The following is a 13,982-nucleotide window of genomic DNA, read 5'->3' as shown; positions in this document are numbered from 1 at the left end:
TAAGCGCTAAAGAGAAACCATCATTCAGCTCCATCGCGCTGGGGAAACCAACTGAGATCATTAAGCTCTTAATAGTTGCCTAATCCACCATTTACCATGTGAATAGATTTAACCGTATCTGTTACTGGCGTAGACCCTATGATCTCGCCCTCTGCTAATTCAGCAATTTCACATAGTAGTCCAGTCGTTGAAGCGAAAAAAAGGGCCGAACCTTGACTTAATTGGTGTAAAGCTGAAACTTTGCACATTGTTTCTGTTGGTTACGTACATTGACCAAAAAAAAAATTCCCATGAAAATCTTTTGGTGAAAAAGTGTTATCCGCCATTTTTTTTCTCAAATTGGCGGATAAACAAAATTTGAATATTTTTCCGAAGTATCGTCATACTACGGCTTCTTTAAAATATGATATTATCATTGTCACAATTAATTAGCAAGTAGGTACTCAATAACAACTATATTTTGACTTTAAACGAAGTGACATTAACAAAATATTATATAATAGCCTACGCTAATGTATAATAAGCTTACAGTAGTTCCAAAAACGATAAATTTGTTCACTTATAGTCAGGACAATATATGGTTTGGTAGCCACTTTAACAAGTCCAAATTCTGCCACTGAAATTGACTAGAATGCAACCGCCAACCAATCATGAGCTACGGTTTAAGTGACGTAAAAAATGGCGAAAAGAAGATCATAGAAAGCAAATCAAGTGATGGATTTTTTGTCAGCTGGTTGGCTTAGGGTTAGGGCTAGAAAGTAGTCATTTCATTGACGCGTGTTCGATTCTCACCACTGCTATTGCTCTTTTTCTTCTGTAATTACCAAATAAAGTTCAAAACAAGCATTAACTCTCTGGATGAGTGCTAGAAGGGTCACAATTGGACGGCAGCCTCTTATAACACGTTCTGATTGGTTGGCGGTTGCATTGTAGTCAATTTCAGTGGCAGAATTTCGACTTGTTAAAGTGGCTACCATATGGTTTGACCCCAAAAAATTCCTACAAAAGGTTTTCCAACGGTTTTTTCTAGTATTTATCATCAAGAATAATATATTAAAAATCTAGGAGAATCAGAGCACCGGAAAGTTGTCATTTTCAAGTTGGCCGCCAAAACAGTATAATGACAATAATTCACTTAATATTCATGCTAGAGCTCTAATTCTGGAGTATATCCCTAGGTTTAACGTGGTGCAGGGGTTCTCGGTTCTTTATTGAATTGAATGTTTATTAACCCCTGATGACAGCAGAACCGCTGCTGGCGTAACAAAGCTTCGATGGCGTAGAGATAACGCAATGAGTCTCAAGTTTTTTTATTCGTGAGTTCGAATTGAATTTAGATTTTAAATTTGAAAAGTTATCTTATGAGTCTGAGTTAATTTTCAGTAATATTATGAGTCTCTGTTAAAATTGTTTTGTGCAGAGGTATATAAACCACTTTCAGAAAAAGGAAAAAGCAAACAGTTACGTAATTTAAAATTGGCAAATTCCAACAATATGTTTACGAACTAGGGTGAACTCCTGCTAGTGAGATTCCATTACAGAGGTGAACTGCGGGTATACTGAATAAGGTTGAAAGCAATAAATGGCCATTTTTGTTTGTTTGTTTGTTTGTTTATCTTTATCCTGCATTGCGGGAAAGCGGACTTGAGCGCTATGCATCGGTGTACGCCTTCCGACGTACACCTGACCCACGCTGCAGCCGACTGCAATGTCTGTTTCCGGTTGTCTACTATACTTATGACTTAAATTTGGTACTACCCATTACTCGAAATCGATCACTGGGTAGAGGCAATTATCGTAAAGTTTCTTGCCTAGAGAAACAACAGCAAGTGCGGGTGGCTGGAGTCGAACATGCAGGCTTTCGACTGTGAGCCCAACGCGCTAACCACTCGCCATTGCTGCCGACATTTTAACAGCCTCACTTGGGAAAGCTGCGGGTGGTAGGTTATTTGAGTAAAAAATGATCCATCAAAATTATCCCGGTGCACAACAAGTGAGTTTTCTTAAGAAACGCAACTATTTATTCTCACTGTTGGGTTCCTGGGTGGAAAATTATTTATCAAACTATATTTGTGCACAACAAGTGAGTTTTTAAGAAACGTAAATGTTATGTGAGAATTACATTTTGCACAAGGTTGAAAGCAGTAGATATTCATCATGGGTCCCTACAGTGGTAAGGAATTCATTAAAACAATTCAAAATGAAATTAACTAATTAGTTTAATGGAAAGACTTAGGAAACGTTTAAATATTACGTAACGCCTTCGAGGGGGGGGGGGGGGTTTATGCAAAGCGTTACGTTAGCGTCACATCGGGGGGGGGGAGGAGGTTCAAGCAAAACGTTACGTAACGCTTTCGAGTACGGAATGGTAGTTTTTTGTGCTGAATTCGTAGTGAAAAAGCGTTACATGGGGAAGGGGCGGATTGAAAAAAGCGTTACATGGGGGAGGGGGGTCAAAAATTCGGAAAAAAAGCGTTACGTAATATTTGAACGTTCCCTTATATGAAACAAAACCAATAGTGAAAGACTGGCAGTACAAGAATTGCAGACCACTTATTAAGTTATTTACATTCAGTTGCTTAATAAGTCCTGGTCAGCATCTTCATCCAGTAATGACTGATTGTACGTATTGTCACAGGCATCAAGTTGCACTGTCTACATGTTGAGGTACAGGGTAGATTATTGTGCCTACACCTGGCAGTGCTACAGGCAGTTGTGCAGTTGCAGTGGATATAATCTATAAGAGGGAATCTGGGTCCGCATTCATGTCCGACTCTGTTGTCACAAACTGACTGCCTTCCAGTTTCCAACCCCACCCGCAAGTTTCCATATCACTCTCCTGTCCTAGCCAGACCATTATTTGGTAGTAAACCCTCAGACAGTGAAATTTTGTTGATGACTCAGTAGGTGGTAGGCGTTCTGGTGTCACAAATGATTGGAAAGAGACTACTTTTTTTAGTAGCCTACTCTGTAGTGCAATGACGAGAGGGAATCTGTCCGCGTGCCCCCAAAAATCACAGCCATCGCTTGACAATCTTTGTTCACAATGGATGCTGTTGTCTACTTTGGAAGAAGGAGGTAATTGGCACAGTCTTTCAGAATGGCATCACCCTTTACCAGCTTGTGAAAGACAGATTTTCTTACCCACGCCAAAGATTCTTGATGTTGTATCACATCCAGTGTAGTCATGTAGAAAAAGTAAATGGGAACATAATTCTTCACTCATCACCATTTTCAGTTCGTTTATATGATACACTTTGTCAGCATTTTCCTTGTCGGAACGGAAATATAGATCTCTGTTTACTTATTGCGCATAATGAAGAAGCAGGACCAACAGATCTGTGTCTTCTCCAATCAACGTTGTCGAGTGTGACACTGCACTAAGAACAGTAGCCTTCACAATCGGAACATCAGCATCCCCCTGGGGCATTGATCACTTCGCAGCCTTTAGGCTACCCCGAAGTGTTTTACTGATCAAATAGGTCGATCATTTTTTTTTTTGTTCATGTTCATGTACATTAACGTTATCCTCGGCCACAACACCATTTACAATATTTTTCAGGGTTTGATCTTGAGAAAAAGGTACATTACCAGCCAGTGATGTCTTCTGCGCTTCATTGGCAAAGCGGAGTTGCATGATTTCAATCCTAGTCTTCTCTGTGATGTTGAGTTGTGATATGCTGTGCCTTAGAATCATGCGGTTTGCTTTCTGACCCGGTATCAAGGCAGCAATCATTCCCATCCCGTGGAAAGTCCCCTTCCCATCCAGGGTGATAATATTATGCTCAACTTTGTCAGCTGCAAATAACATTGTACTTTCGAGTAGGTCTATGTTCTGTAGAACAATGGATTCTGACACTACACAATCAGCTGCATTCTTTTCAAACCTCAGGACTTCTGCGTAAGAAGAACAATATCCCATATTGTGTAAACTGTAAAGTATCAACAAAAAATCTCGACCTGTAGGCCTACAAATGATGTCCTTGAACAGCAAGACCAATTTGCAATGGTGCAGTCACCGCTTGTGGTCTGACGATCTGGTCGGTCGAGTGGTGAGAACGACAGCTTGGCCAATACTTGCAACCTTTTGCTTTGTGTCTTTTCCTACAAATAAAGAACCCAAAAGTGTTCGCAAAGTTTCAGGCAAGTGGGCTACATTAGAGCAGGACCGAGATTGAGTGTCGGTTGCGTAGCGAGTGGTGAGAACGTCTGCGCGACGTTCGAAAGGACGTGTTTTCGACATCGCTCCAGAGCACGCGGCTGTGTGTCTGCAAAGACACTTAATGGCAAGCCAAAATAAGGGGAGCAGCTGACTCGAAGACTATATGTCACTTCACTGCTTCCTATCGTCTGTTGTATCGCATCTGTGATCGCAGTATTACTGTATGTTATGTATAGCAATGGGCGCAAATAAAACACGAATCGCGATTATTATTATTCAGACGATTTCGGATGTTATCTCTCTCATAGTGACAATGTCATGAATGCCCTGACTTTCAGTTATATAAATAGATTCACCGTACTGTTTCTATAATTGGGTTTTCAGATATTTTGATCCATAAGGAAGGCAGTCATCATTTGCTAAAAAATTCTTCATTTTATATCTGAGGTCTGATATCGTTAACTGTTCTTCATCATTTTGATCAAGATGTGAACACATCTTTAGAGATGCCTGGTCCTGTTCCTCATCCTTCGGTCGCCCAGATTTTCGACGTTTTGCCTCAATACTCTGCTACATTACAAGGTTACGTTAAATTCATATATAAAATAACACTACAAGAATGATGGTATAAACAGTGCAGCATGCAAATCGCCACCGTAATATTCAATACGACCTTTCACGGCGAATGACCAATCGTCAGAACGTCTCTCACAACACTCTAATATAGTTCTTGCAAAAACATCTGTTTTATCAAAACTAAAGCCGGGTCTGTCCGCGAGATCTCGAGTCCCACAAAACAAACAATGAGTCTTACTGCCGAAATTGCCATCAAGAATTTGAACACTTCGTTTCCTCGTGACGCAGGACCCACTTTCCTCTCTGTTCTTCTTAACCTGTATATCGATTGGGTTGGTGTAACGTTTAGGCCTACAACAGTCTATGTGTACTTATCGAACAGCTGTCGAAACAGACAACAGTGTTGTCCCCTCTATTAGTACTGGCAGCATTAATCCCATCAGCACCCTTTTGACGTAGTATACTGGAGGATTCAGAAGCTTGAATTTCCTTGTCACAGATCGTAATTTCTTTGCAGGCATTTTCCCTGAACCCTTTTCCGTGTATCCGTAAACTTTCTCCGGCAATCACGGTGGACCAAAACTTTGCCAATGTGAAATAATTGCAGTATGAAATTTACTTTTAAATGAGCACCAACACTAACAATAATTTCATAAAAATTGAATATTTCAGTATTTGTATTTCAGTATTTATATTTCAGAATTTCGAAAATAGCGGATAACTTTTTTTCACCAAACAATTTTCACGGGGATTTTGTTTTGGTCATTGTACACAATGAACAGAACCAATGTGCAAAATTTCAGCTTTACACCAATTAAGTCAAGGTAAAACCCTTCAACGACTGGACTATAGAAGCAGTGACACTTGAAACCTGAGATTTCTTGACTTTTACGGTATTTTTTTTTCTTGCCCCAACTTTTAATCCCGATTATGTTGGTATCGGATAATTGTGAAGTTTACAATAAACCTTTTGTCACAGCCAGTTATAAAATGCAAGAACTTTGCTGATATTCACTAGCTTGATTGACAGTTTACTATTAGCGTGCGGTTTCATTTTGTGTTCGTCGGCGGCGATAAAATTCCATTCTTTACCCAGGCAGCAAAATCCGTCATTTTTACATTGATTCAATGTCGATTTTGCTGTCTGGGTAGGGAGTCGCGATCTGACGCGATATGAGTCATTCTTTGCTGGCAGACAATAATTAGGAAGGTAGTAATTTGTTATTTGCGAAAATTGCTTTGTAGTGCAAAAAGTGCATGGAATAGGCTACTGTTTGCACAGAAACGGAAAAAAAATGATGAAATTCTGTGTTCAACGCAAGAAGACTTTCAAAATAAAATGTGAACTGAGGAATTTGACCAAGAAATGGCGAAAATAGATCAAAAACCGAGTCTTTATCACCTTTTTTACCTAAAATACACAATCACGAATATATTTTGCAAAATAAATTGATTGAAGTGATAGATAAGGCTTTTGACCAACGGCATACTTTTTCCCGTTGTTATTTGATATAAGCCGACGGAGTAACTAGCAATAAGAGAGACGTAGACCTGATGGTCTTGGCCAGTAACTCTTGCTGCCAAAAAGAAGCAGTAACAGATACGGTTAAGAAACTTGGTCTATCTGAAAATCGTCCTACTGTATGAGCGGAAGACCTCGCACTGCTCCAACAAAGAAAGGGTGAGGAGAAACTCAAACATATCCATACGTCAAATGACCAAAGGCATGAGTGTGAGCAGCACTTCAAAGAGAACCATTGTGGAAAAGTTGTCTCCTCATAAGATGAAAACACGGCAGTTAACCCTTTAATGCTCGGACTACTTTCTACAAACGAAAAAAATTTTGTTTTTGTTTTTTTGGTGACATTTGTGACCCAAAAAATCCATTTTTATCAAAATTTTTATTTTTTGTGTTTTAAATAAAAAATTAAAAAATGTTGCCAAATGGCTACATTGGGCATACAGTAGACCTCCCCAATCCCCGGACTTTCTTCTGTTTTCTTCTATATTGTGACTTTTCTGCATGGGTTTTCAATGCTGATTTCAAAAATATGCATAAAATTTTTTTTCGATCAACTTCTTGGAAGTTATTCGCTGTTGCTTAGCAACAACTTTTCATAAAAACTACAAAATTCCCCTTTAAAACCCCTTTACTTTTAACCTAGTATGCTGATATCTAAATTATCTGAAAGCACTTCTTCAGCTGAAAAAGTAAAAAAAAAATTATTAAAATTGGACAATCGGTACCAGAGTTATGACCGTTTAAGTAAACAGATTACGCAGTCACGCATGACTGATTTTTGTTAATTTATTGCCAAATGATACTAGAAAAATGGTGAAAGTTGCTGTCAAGAGGTTTTTGGGGGTAAGGAGTTCAAAAAATATATTAAAAAGTGTCTCAGAACAACAGAAAAAAAGCTATTAAAAAATTGATACGAACAGTCATGCATGAATGATTTTGTCGCAGTCGCTTCATTCCTACAATGAGATGTATTCCTTAGGCACCACAAACGTTAAATGCCTGGAGTCATATAGAGTGTAACGTGGAACCGATCATCTCAATGTAGCTAACATCTGGGTACCCATTGCACTTGATGTTAGAATACACGCTTCATTGCTCGGAAAGAGCTCTGATCAAGTGCAAGATGGCCACAGTCTGCCACAATTTCAATAACATCTCTCACCTAGCATAATGTAGTCTATGTATCTAAATCATGTGGAAAAAAATGGATTATGTCAGCTGAACTTAACCTTAACTATCTGTGATGCATTTCAGGTTCCACTACTGCTCAGTTAGCATTTTCTACTTGTATCTTGTATGATTATATTACGTATTGTATACACTTCTGTCTAATATTCCGTGTGTATTCATTTATCCATCATGGAGCTGAGGAAGAGTAAAATGAACAATGGTGGTATTGCTTGGTAATTTGCAGCCTTTAAAACATTTTAAGGAAGGACAATTTGGACCAACTACTGGAGATGTTCTTCAGAAATACATATATCATCTTCAATTAAATCCTCGTAACCACCAGAGTGGGAAGTTCGCAGCTTGGGATACAGCAGTAGGGGGAGACCGGGGCAATATGAACCACAAAAATTCGGGATGCTCTCATTCCCCCCCTAATTGATGTAGAATTATGAAATTTTCAGGTAGCATAGTCTTTAACATTATCTATAACATATCACAAGCACAATTCACTAACTTCCCCAAAATTTGAATTATTACAGTTTTTCATGAAAAAATGGCCTGGGGTATTATGAACTTTTCCGGGGCATTATGCACCAATATAAACAACTTTCCATAAAATGCTTCAAAGCAGTGATTGTCAACCCGGAAATTAGTAGAGTGGGGTTAAGAAGATTTTTAGGAAGTTTTTGCCTTTCAGGTCTGACTATTTGCATTATTTGAATAGGAAAAGCTGAAGTTATGAGGTTCCAATGCAGTCAGCAAGTCTTCACTTGCATAGTAATCTACACAACTGGTCTCTTAACAACAATGGTTGTGTGGTTGCATGCAAAAACTTAGCAATGGATTCAGACAAAAAACTCATGACCAACCACTGGTAAAGAAAGCTAGCACACAAAATTTATTTTTACATTTTTTGAAGACATGCAGATTATGAAATCACAACAGTTCACTTAGTCACATAGGTTAATGTTTGGTTTACTTAATCAGTTAACTTCATGTTCAGTGTTGAAGTGGCATTCAAATCGGATTGAGCCAAATGTTCTGGTTGTCTGCTCTGTGTAGGTGGGATAAGGGAGAACCTGCTTAATTTGGCTAGTTTCTACATATTTCACATCACCAGATGGGGGCTTTTTGAAAGTGAATTTTCACTTTTGCGGTAGAAACCATCTGGTTCATAATACCCCGGCTAGAGTGTTCTTATTCAAGCTATTGCCTAACAAAACGAAATCAACATAAAGCTTAAAATCAGTTTGCATCAGTATTTCATACATATAACCTATCCCTGAACAAAAATCTAGATTTCTAGAGTCCCTGTACTAACCATGCCAGGCCTACCAAAATGGAAAACTGAATTTACTTTTGACCTCTAAAACTACATTTTTCCAGTTCTACTGAGAACAAAGAAGTGCTGACCAAAAATGGTGGTACCAAAAAAAGCATGGTAATCCTGTGACTAAAATATGCAAATGAGATCTTAGGATTTCCAACAGTTTTCCAGAAAATGGCCTGGTTCATAATACCCCGTGGTTCGTAATACCCCGGTCTCCCCAGCAAAAGTATGGCAGCCTGCTTGCATTCCACTGATGGCAAAACAAAATATCCAAAACAAAATTATTCATTTGGTTGATGAATACAAGAAATACAAACATGCCAAAAAGGAATCTGCTGCCTTAATTAAATTTCGAGAAACACTGATAACACAATAAACTTGAATCTGCTACTACCATAAAAGACCAATTTATCTTCTCTGAACATCTGGTAGTCCACTTCAATGGGAAGCGAAGAAAACAAAGGGGACAAATGCATGAGTTTTTAGCTGTCTGTGTCACAGGATATGGCATAAATAGGGAGAGGTTGCTAGGTGACATTCCAATTTCAGAAGGCACTGGAAAACATATAGCACAAAGCGTTTTATTGCTCTTGCAAGAGTGGAAGATCGAAGAGAATGTTGTTGGTCTCTCTTTTGATACAACAAGTGCTAATATCTATTTGGAGATCTTTATAGAAAACCACTGTTTTGGTTTGCGTGTCAGCACTACATCCTTGAACTCATCTTGTCAGCAGCAGTAAGGTGTAAATTGGGTCCAACTTCTGGTTCAAATGATCCATTCTTTTCAAACTTAGAGATTGTTTTAATGGATTGAGTGAAAGTGACATGGAAATGGAATCAATAGTTCAAAGTGCTGCTGAGAAGATAAAAATTATTGAAAAATTTAAGAAACTGTATATCTTCTGCCTTATCTTCTGGTAGCAGTGTTTTGTTTTTTTGATAATAAGATTTTCGGCATTCTTAGCAGATATCTTAAATCGTGTTGTCAGTGTTTCTCGAAATTTAATTAAGGCAGCAGATTCCTTTTTGGCATGTTTGTATTTCTTGTATTCATCAACCAAACGAATAATTTTGTTTTGGATATTGTGTTTTGTCATCAGTGGAATGCAAGCAGGCTGCCATACTTTTGCTAGACATACTGCTGTATCCCAAGCCGCGAACTTCCCACTCTGATGGTTACGAGGATTTAATTGAAGATGATATATGTATTTCTGAAGAACATCTCCAATAGTTGGTCCAAATTGTCCTTCCTTAAAATGTTTTAAAGGCTGCAAATTACCAAGCAAACCACCATTGTTCATTTTACTCTTCCTCAGCTCCATGATGGATAAATGAATACACACGGAATATTAAACAGAAGTGTATACAATACGTAATATAATCATGCAAGATACAAGTAGAAAATGCTAACTGAGCAATAGTGAAACGTGAAATGCATCACAGATAGTTAAGGTTAAGTTCAGCTAACTTAATCCATTTTTTTCCACATGATTTAGATACATAGACTACAGTATGCTGGGTGAGAGATGTTATTGAAATTGTGGCGGACCGTGACCATCTTGCACTTGATTAGAGCTCTTTCCGAGCAATGAAGCGTGTATTCTAACATCAAGTGCAATGGGTACCCACATGTTAGCTATATTGAGATGATCGGTTCCACGTTTTACTGTATATGACTCCAGGCATTTAACATTTGTGGTGCCTAAGGAATACATCTCATTGTAGGAATAAAGCGACTGCGACAAAATCATTCATGCATGACTGTTCGTATCAATTTTTTAATAACTTTTTTTCTGTTGTTCTGAGACACTTTTTAATATATTTTTTGAACTCCTTACCCTCAAAAACCTCTTGACAGCAACTTTCACCATTTTTCTAGTATCATTTGGCAATAAATTAACAAAAATCAGTCATGCGTAACTATGAAATCTGGGTATTTAAACGGTCATAACTCTGGTACCGATTGTCCAATTTTAATAATTTTTTTTTTACTTTTTTAGCTGAAGAAGTGCTTTCAGATAATCTAGATATCAGCATACTAGGTTAAAAGTAAAGGGGTTTTAAAGGGGAATTTTGTAGTTTTTATGAAAAGTTGTTGCTAAGCAACAGCGAATAACTTCCAAGAAGTTGACCGAAAAAAATTTTTATGCATATTTTTGAAATCAGCATTGAAAACCCATGCAGAAAAGTCACAATATAGAAGAAAACAGAAAAAAGTCCGGGGATTGGGGAGGTCTAGCATACAGAATGCACAAATATGAAAATTCTTAGATACAAATTGTCCTGTAACTTACTGTTGTTTCTCTGGGCAAGAAACTTTACGATAATTGCCTCTACCCAGTGATCGATTTCGAGTAATGGGTAATAGGCTACCAAATTGGAGTAGACAACCGGAAACAGACATTGCCGTCGGCTGCAGCGTGGGTCAGGTGTATGTCGGAAGGCGTACACCGATTCATAGCGCTCAAGTCCGCTTTCCCGCTATGCAGGATAAAGGTAAACAAACAAACAAACTTGTGCCTGCTTGGATAAACAAAGAGCTGATATCCTGGCAGGAATTGAAGAAAGACACACAGGAAGCTCTTCCTCAACAGCTTTCAGCCACTCTCTGTTTTTAGTTTTGATGGCAGTCAGGCTCGAGAAGCTCACCTCACACAGACATGTCGTGGAAAATGGGAGCAATGTCACAATAGCTTTGCCAGAATGGGGAACTCTTTGGCAGCAGTCAACCAAAAACTGTCCAAAGGTAGATCAGCAAAGCTCAGCTTCAGACCACGATTTTGTCTCAGTTCACGCTATCAGTCACTACCGCAGCACGTAGGCTATACTCGACATTCGACAATGGTATATTATTTGCAGATAATAATTAATTTGTTTTCCAAATTTTTTTTAGACCAATTAGATGGATAATTTCACACGGCACATCTGACGATCTCACACGGCACACTAGTGTGCCGCGGCACAGTGGTTTAAAAACACTGGACTAGATGACCACTTTTGGTCTTTCGCTATGTTGGTTGGTTGGTTGGTTTTGAATCTTTATCCTCCGACTGACAAAGCCTTGATATTCGGTTATTCCTAGTAGTTTTCGCATAGCCTACTTTTAGAAGCTCTTGACCCAGGGCCGGTTACCGAGATTGGCAGAGTGAAGTTTTCCGATTGTTGAAGTCTTGTTGCCTCAAGAAAATTTCAACAATGCAAAATCGAATCACTCGCACAATAACCTTTAGCAACAGAAGAGCAAAACTTTCACCACTGTATCAAGATCTTGACATACTTGCTATCAGTAATTTGCATAAACTAGAGATTTCTAAATTTGTCTTTAAATTTAAAAATAGGCTATTACCTGGCTACTTTGAACCTTACTTTCAGGAAATTACTGAGGTGCATTGCCATGGCACGAGAGCTTCTCAAAAAAATAACTTTCACTTACGTAGTGTCAGCTCAAGAAAGGGTCAAGGCAGTTTGAAATTCTTAGGTCCAAAAATATGGAATGATTTACCTTCAGAAATAGCTGGGGCTACGAGTATTAAAACTTTCACGAAAAAACTAAAAATTTATTATATGAATGAACTTGGTCCGTAACTGTTTTTATTGTCACAACATTGACGATTATTTCGGATTGAACATTGTTAGTACCGGTACTATACTTATAGGTTTACTACTCACGAACTTGTGCCACGTAGCCTACTACTTATTAACGACTGCAATCTTATTAACTGTACTCAAGTCGGCCTATACACTGACGGATTTTGTTGAAGTATGAATTTATAAAGATATAGGCCTACTTTTAGTGTTTTTGCTTCGTCCTTTATGCTAGCAGTTAAACAGTTGTTGTTTTTGCATAGGTGTTTTTTTTCTCATACTAACTTACTTTTGTAGGGCATGATATTCTTTGATGTTACAATAAAACCACAGGAATCCACTTTTTTGTTTAGGCTACATTTTTGCGGAACTTATGCCTATCTTGTTTGCAACGTAATGCCGATGCTTTACATTTGTCACATTAAAAACACGGGAAGCAGCTGACTCGATGACTAATATAGTCTTTCGCTGCTTCCTGTCTGTTGTTGAATATATTTGTACCGTATACTATTTTTCGCAGCAGACAAAATAAAAGATCTCTCTCTCTCATTAGGTGCCGCTGAATGTAGAGCAGTCCTGAAATGCGTTGCTTAAGCGCACACCCCGAGAGCCGAACAAGCGTCGGTTGATCTTGAGTCGGGCGCTCTGTCGCTAAAGCTAACGGGGTGGACAGTTTGAGTTGGTTTGGGGGTTCTCCAAACTAACGATAGTGATTCTAAAAAGAAGATGTTGTCAATGCATATTTTTAGCTTTTTGGTTATTCCTTTTTGTTGTTGCACGACCTTTTCGCAAAAAGATACGCTTGAGCGCATGGTGTTATGCTCGAGTGAGGTACAGTGCAACAGGGTTGTCAGATTGGAATAATTGATTCCAGATCTGGAATCAAAACGAACTGTCTAGTAGGGAAAAAAAATGTCTGGAATCTGGAATAATTTTTAGAAGCAAATTGGGATTGTTTAGACAAGTCTAGATTGTTTCGGTAATTGTCTTTTTTTCATTGCATTTGGTAGCTGCAACGCGTGCGCGTACCAACTTTCTGCCGTAGTTCCGTCTCTTTGATTGAAACTTTGTTGCTGAATTGCACGCTCTCTGCACTCTGGCACGAAAGCCTGTCTGTGAGAAGTGTGACGCAACCTAGTTAGCTGACAGGACTTTCCGCACACTTAACACATTTTTAACATATTTTGTTGCATCGAAGCAGTTAGATAAGAAGTTCAAAAATCCAAGCGTATGTGAAGTTTATTGTAGGAAGAATATGGCTCTACGCAGTGGCGTATCCTGGTGGGTTGAGCAAGGGATTGAAGGGAAGCAATAAAACTCGTGGGGGGTAAGAACGTTCCGAAGGCACGCGTATTCTAGGGGGTCCGAGGGCATGCCCCCTGGAAAAATTTTGCAAAATTACACTCAAATAATGGATTATATGTAGTGCTTTCTGGAAACACTTTTGGGGTAGGCCAATATTTGTATGTACGTACGGTATGAAATTTTTTAGCAGATATACAGCGATTAACTTATTAAAGGTAGCTCTTACACAAACGGGCAAAAGCTGGGCAAGGCTTCTCAGCAGGAGGCAACCCTACGTACATTTTTCAAGAATTCTAATGATATAAAGAAAAAAACAGTTGCTCTTTCGCTTG

This window comes from Aplidium turbinatum, chromosome 18, assembly GCF_918807975.1.
Source record: "Aplidium turbinatum chromosome 18, kaAplTurb1.1, whole genome shotgun sequence".
Classification (NCBI taxonomy): Eukaryota; Metazoa; Chordata; class Ascidiacea; order Aplousobranchia; family Polyclinidae; genus Aplidium; species Aplidium turbinatum.
Note: the sequence above shows the minus strand (reverse complement) of the source record.